This window comes from Phoca vitulina, unplaced genomic scaffold, assembly GCF_004348235.1.
Source record: "Phoca vitulina isolate PV1807 unplaced genomic scaffold, GSC_HSeal_1.0 scaffold48, whole genome shotgun sequence".
Taxonomy (NCBI): domain Eukaryota; kingdom Metazoa; phylum Chordata; class Mammalia; order Carnivora; family Phocidae; genus Phoca; species Phoca vitulina.
In genome coordinates this window covers 1,893,648-1,899,647 of record NW_022589751.1, presented here as the reverse complement: position 1 = coordinate 1,899,647, position 6,000 = coordinate 1,893,648, and positions in this window count along the sequence as shown.

Here is a 6,000-nt window from a genome sequence, read left to right as displayed (position 1 = left end):
CATTCCCTTTGTCTTTAAATACTTTCTTTAGCTAAAACAATAAAATAAGAAATAAAAATAAATTAATTTAAAAAATAAAAATAAATTAAGAAATAAAATAAGAACAACAACAACAATAAAGAACTTCATTTAGCAATTCTTTTACAGCATATCTGGTGGCAACAAATTCTCTTAGATTTCCTTCATCTCAAAACACCTTCTCTTTACCTTCATTCCTAAAGGTACTTTTTGCTAAAAACAGAATTTCAAGTTGACAGTAGGTCTTTTCTTTCAGCAATTGAAAATTATCATGCAACTGCCTTCTGTAGTTTCTGGTTAGAAACCCACAGTCATTCAAATTTTTCTTCCCCTACAGGTAATACACCTTTATTTTTCTGGTTGATTTCAATATTTTTTTTTTTGTCTTTAGTTTTCAACAGTTTAATTATGTTTGGTCTGAGCATGGAATTTCTTTGGATGTATTCTTTTTAGGATTTGTTCAGCTTCTTGAATCTGTAGGTTTATGTGGTTTGCCAAATTTAGGAAGTTTTCAGACATTATCTCTTTAAATACATTTTTTAGCACTGAACTCTTCATGCTTGTCCTTCTGATGACAAGAAGTTTTACCTTTTATTCTTCTACAGGTCCCTGAGGCTCTATTCATTGGTTTTAAGTCTTTTTTTCTCTTTCTTTTCCATGTGGGATCATTTCTACTGATCTATTTTCACTTTCATGGACAATTTTATGTCATCTCTACTTAGGCTTTTGAGATCAGTCAGTGAGTGTTACATTTTAGTCACTGTATTTTTCAGTTCTAATATTTCCATTGGCGGCTTCTTTAAACTTCATTGCAGAGTCCTATGTTTCTATTCATTTTACAAGTGCTTGTAATTGCTTGTTAGAATATTTTTAAATAATTGACTTAAAGTCTTTGTCAGATAACTTCAACATCTTTGTCATGTGAGAGTTGATGTGTCTTGACTATCTTTTCCCAAGAGAATCAAGATTTTCCTGGTTCTTTATATGCTGAGTAATTTTGAACTGGGATATCATGATTTCAGACTCTGAGTCTTTTTAAGCATCCTTTGAAAATGCTCATTTCTTTATTTTAGCAAGAAATGGACCGGATTCGGTTCAGGCCATATGTTCCATCCCATCTTCTATAGGCTGCAGTTTCAATGTCAGTGCAGTTTTCAAAACCTTTGCAAAGCTATTCAGATCTGTCCCATGTGTGCACCACCCAGTGGTAGTCTGCATTGGGCCAGAAATCTTTCTGGTAATTCAGTTTTCAAAGTCTTGATTGTGCCGATTAAGATCTGATCCAGTCATGCATAGTTTGGGAGTACATCTTTGAGTTATTGAACAAATTAATGGGATCTCTTTCCTCCAGTTCCCTCTCATCAAAATCTCCCCAATACATCTCATGTCTCCAAAGTGCCTCTTTTAGGTTCTGTGGCCAGAAGCATGGGGTCTTAGTTACTCTTCTCTGCTGCTCACTTTTGTGACTGGACCAAGAAGCAAGAGAACCAGAGGATAGAAAACATGGTAAACACACCACTGATTTGGTGGTACTTCAAATTCTGGTCTTCTTTCCAATCGTCCTGCTTGATTCATAGTGCAGGATCCTCTCATGGCTGCCCCATCCATTCTGTTTTATACTCATTTTCAGTGAGGGAGACAAGGTAGAACATGTTTTCCCCCCGTGCCTGAAACTAGTTCCTATAGTTATTTAATTACTTCTTTATTTTTGTATATCACCTACATCCAATCTTGGACCTCTAGTTTTTGAACACTTTCTGGTCTTGACTCACTTTCCTTCTTCCCCAAAGCCCAATACTCAGTCAGTCACTGTATTATTAAATTACTTGCATACGTTTTGTGTTGTAACTACCTTGCCTAGGCCCATTCTGAGTTCAAAGGGCAGAATCACTGATGTTTGGGGGAGGGGGAAATGCCTGATAACTATTTTCCTGCATCAATTACTCAGAGTATCAGCAAGATAATGATGGCAACATTTTATGATTTCCCACAAGCATGAAAGTTTCACAGAAAAGTATTTTCAAGTTGAACTAAACAATTAAAAAACTCCCTGAAGAATTGATTATCTGCTAATTTATCCCCACTGGAGTCACTGGTAGGCTAGGAAATGAATTTGTACTTCTTATTATAAGTCCAAGTGCACAGAGGATTTCTCTGTGGTAGCTACTTACTCATGGTGTGCAGGGATGACAAGGGTACCATGCAGCCCTGGAGAATTCCCTGATAATGCTCTATCAACAATTACCACTAACTAACTCTGAATCCACTTCAGCTCATGGCTCTCAGAGCCAGTTGACACACCAAGTAAGCAAAAATAAATAAATAAACTTCCTCTTGCCTGTCACCTTGACTCTTCATTCTTTCTATCCCTGCTTCTTACAAACAGCTCCATTCTATTAAGCCCCTCACTTGAGACTACTAGTTCCCACAGCATTGATTTGCTTATACTCCACTTTGTTCCTGGATGTAAAACTGCTTATTATTTCCTCAGCTTCATTTCCCTCACTGATAATCTTCATGAAAGATTAATTCACACTTACTGGAAGAGAATTGGAATGATGTCGAAGGAGTGAAATATTTCTTTGGGTCTCAAAGTGTGATCCCTACACCAGTAGCAATACATCACCTGGTAACTTGTTATGAATGCAAATTTGTGGGTACTACCTACACTGTCAGACACTCTTGGAATGGGGCCCAATAATCTGTGTTTTTACAAACTCTTAGGTGACACTGACGCATGCCAAAGTTTGGGAACCACTGCAACTAGGGAGTTAATAATTAATTGCCTCGACATGACATATGAGGGAGAAGAGTGTTTCAGATGTGGATTGCTTGTCAAATTGTTAAGGATCTTTTGAAGTGCTTTTCCACTGTGCTTGGAGAAGAGTTATTTCTAGCACCATGATTGGTTTAGTGGGGTGCAGGATGGGAGGCAAAGAATAAATAGTGATGTGAGATGGGCTGATAATTCCAAAGGCCCATTTGTTGGCCTGGATATTAATCTCCCCAGCTACTGATAACACTTTGGCAATTATCCACAGTGGCATTTTTCTAATAAAAATTCATTCATTATTCTTCCAGCATGTTCTCCTTCAGTGGTCCTGGGAGCAGTTGACAAACAAATTTTTAATGATGAGGCTTCACAAATATGGCATTATCATGCTCTCCATATATTACTTCAATAACCCACTGACTTTTTGCAGTTCTTAACATCATATAAATTTGGATTCAACCAAAGAATAGGTTCTGTTGATGTAGTAGTTATTTCAGTATTATAAATAATCTTAAAGCTGAATCATTATGTCTTGTGTTGGAAACAGAATTATATGCTGTGCTAGAATCTAGAAAAGAACAAAATTTGTCCTTGTGTACAAAGCATTCCTCCATATCACTGTAATATTCATGGGAAATAAGGAAACAGTGATTGACTAAACAAAACTTCTATTTCAAGAAAATTGTTTCCTTTACTTCAGAGAAATTTTGAGCAAGTGGAATATGTCCAGGACAATACTGAAATTGATCATGGTGGTCTTGCATTGGAACTTCCATCTAAACATCATGAAAATAAAAAATATAAAGGTATATTTAGTTGTTTTTTTTTAATAGACTATAGTTCACTATCAATAAAAGGACTAGCCCCTGAAAAGCAACTCAAATATTCTTCTATCAGTGTCCTCAAAGTTTAAGAGAGGAAATTATTTGAACATTAAAGAGTCAGAGGACATTTTTTTTGTCATTAGCTCATAACTACATCTAGAGTCTTCCATTAGAGTTAGGAAGAGTTTTGCAACAGTGTGAATTTTTTTCACAAAAACTATACTCACAACTCAAAGACAATTATAATGTATTGGTTTGTAGGATTCTAATTCTAAAGAAAAAAATTTTTATTTCAATTTTTAAGTATATTTTGAGAAAAAAATTGTGTATCTGTTCATAATGTATGTTAGAATTTCAGTTTATATTTAACAATTATTTTTTTCTAGTTCTCATTTTATGGGGAGATATGATTTATATTTAAATAAAAGCACAATTCATAAGTTAAAGCTGATTAATTTGACAAATGTATACACCCATGTACCCACCATCTTAATTAAAATATGCAGCATTTCTACGACCCCAGAAAGATCCCTTCTCTCTTTTCCCAGTTACTGCCTTCTACCCTGAGTGAAAATCACTGTGATTTTCATTATATAATAGTTTTACCTGGTTTTGAACTTCATATAAATGGAATCATACCATATGCACTCTGTGTCTAGCTTCTTTCATTCTGCATGTTTTTGAGATTCCTCCATGTTCTTGCATATATCAGTAGTGGGTTCATTTTATGGCTAAGTAGTAATCCATTTCTATGATGTCTAATAATTTTGAACATCTTCTGTATACTTATTGGCTTCCATGTATCTGCTATGATGAAGTATCGATGCAAATATGTTTCCCATATCTTTATTGGGTTAAGTGCCTTATTATTATTGAATTGTGTTCTTTATATATTTTGGATACAAGTCCTTTATCAGACGTGTTTTGAGGTAGGTTTTCTCAAAGTCTGTGGCTCATGTTTATTTTCTTAAGCACTTTTTTAAACAGGTTTACAACAACAAAGATTTATTTATTTATTTTTTTCAATTCTTTGGCTTGGCAGTCTTGCTGGGTTTCCTGCTGATCTTGCCTGGGATCATTCAGATAGCTATAGATATCTTATGGCTTAACTGGAACTGGAAGGCCCAAAATGACCTTACTTAGACACCTAGAAGCTGATGCTGGCTATTGTTGTGTATGCCTCTTCCTTGAGGAAGTCTCTCTCATCTTCTAGTTAGATAGACTGGACTTCCCCACAACATGGAAGCCTCAAGATCCTAAGTGAGTGAAAGCAGGGGCTGTGATGCCTTCAGTCCCAGTATCACAAGAACGGTAACATCACTTGTGCTGCATTCCATATTTTTACTCTTTCTGTTGTTCTTTCTTTATTCCTGATATTCCAAGTTTTCTTTGGTATCATTTCCCTTTGGCCTGATGAACTTCTTTTAACGATATACATATATGTATATATTTGAGAGCAGGTTTACTGGCAACAAAATTTTTCATTTTCCTTCATCTGAGAATGTCTTGATTTTACCTTTATTCTTGAAGGATATTTTTGCTGGACATAGAATTCGAGAAAAAATGTTCTTTCCTTTCAGCATTTTTAAAATATTGTGCCACTTCTTTCTGGGTTCTGTGGTTTCAAATGAGAGATCTACTTTTCTTTCTGGTTGGTAATGCATCATACTCTCTGTTTTCAAGAATATTCCTTTGTCTTCAGTTTTTTCAAGTTTATTTCTGATGTGTCTTGATGTGGACTTTTTTGGGGGTTCACTCAGCATCTTGAATCTGCAAATGTATGTCTTTTGCCAGCTGGGGATGTTTTTAGCCATTATTTCTTTGAAAACTGTTTAAGCCACATGTCCTTCTCTTCTACATTCAGGACTCTGCTGATACAAATGTTAGATGTTTTGTTATTTCCCTACAGGTCCCTGAGATGATGCTCATTTAGAGCATCTGTGCAGTCTATTTTCTCTCTATTGTTCATATTGGGTTATTTGTACTGTTCTATCTCTGCATTCACTTATTCTTTCCCCTGTGATATTAATTTTGCTCTTTGGCCTCTCTAGTGAGTTTTTTAAATTGGTTATTGTATTTTTCAGTTCTATAATATCCATTTGATTTTTTATATCTTCCATTTCTTTGCTGATATTTTCTATGATGAATTAGAAAATCACTATTTGTAATAATTGATTCAGGAAAGATCATCAGGGGATCCTAAAATTAATGGATCAATGTTTGAGGAGACAGAGGTTTGTACATAGTCTCAAAGTACTGCCCCACAAAACAATGATTATAGTATGTCCACCCCTGCTCCACTTATATACATATTCTTTCATTTCAGTGATGTTTTGTAGTTTTCTATATAGGGGTCCCATGTGCTTTAATAGATTTATCTGTACA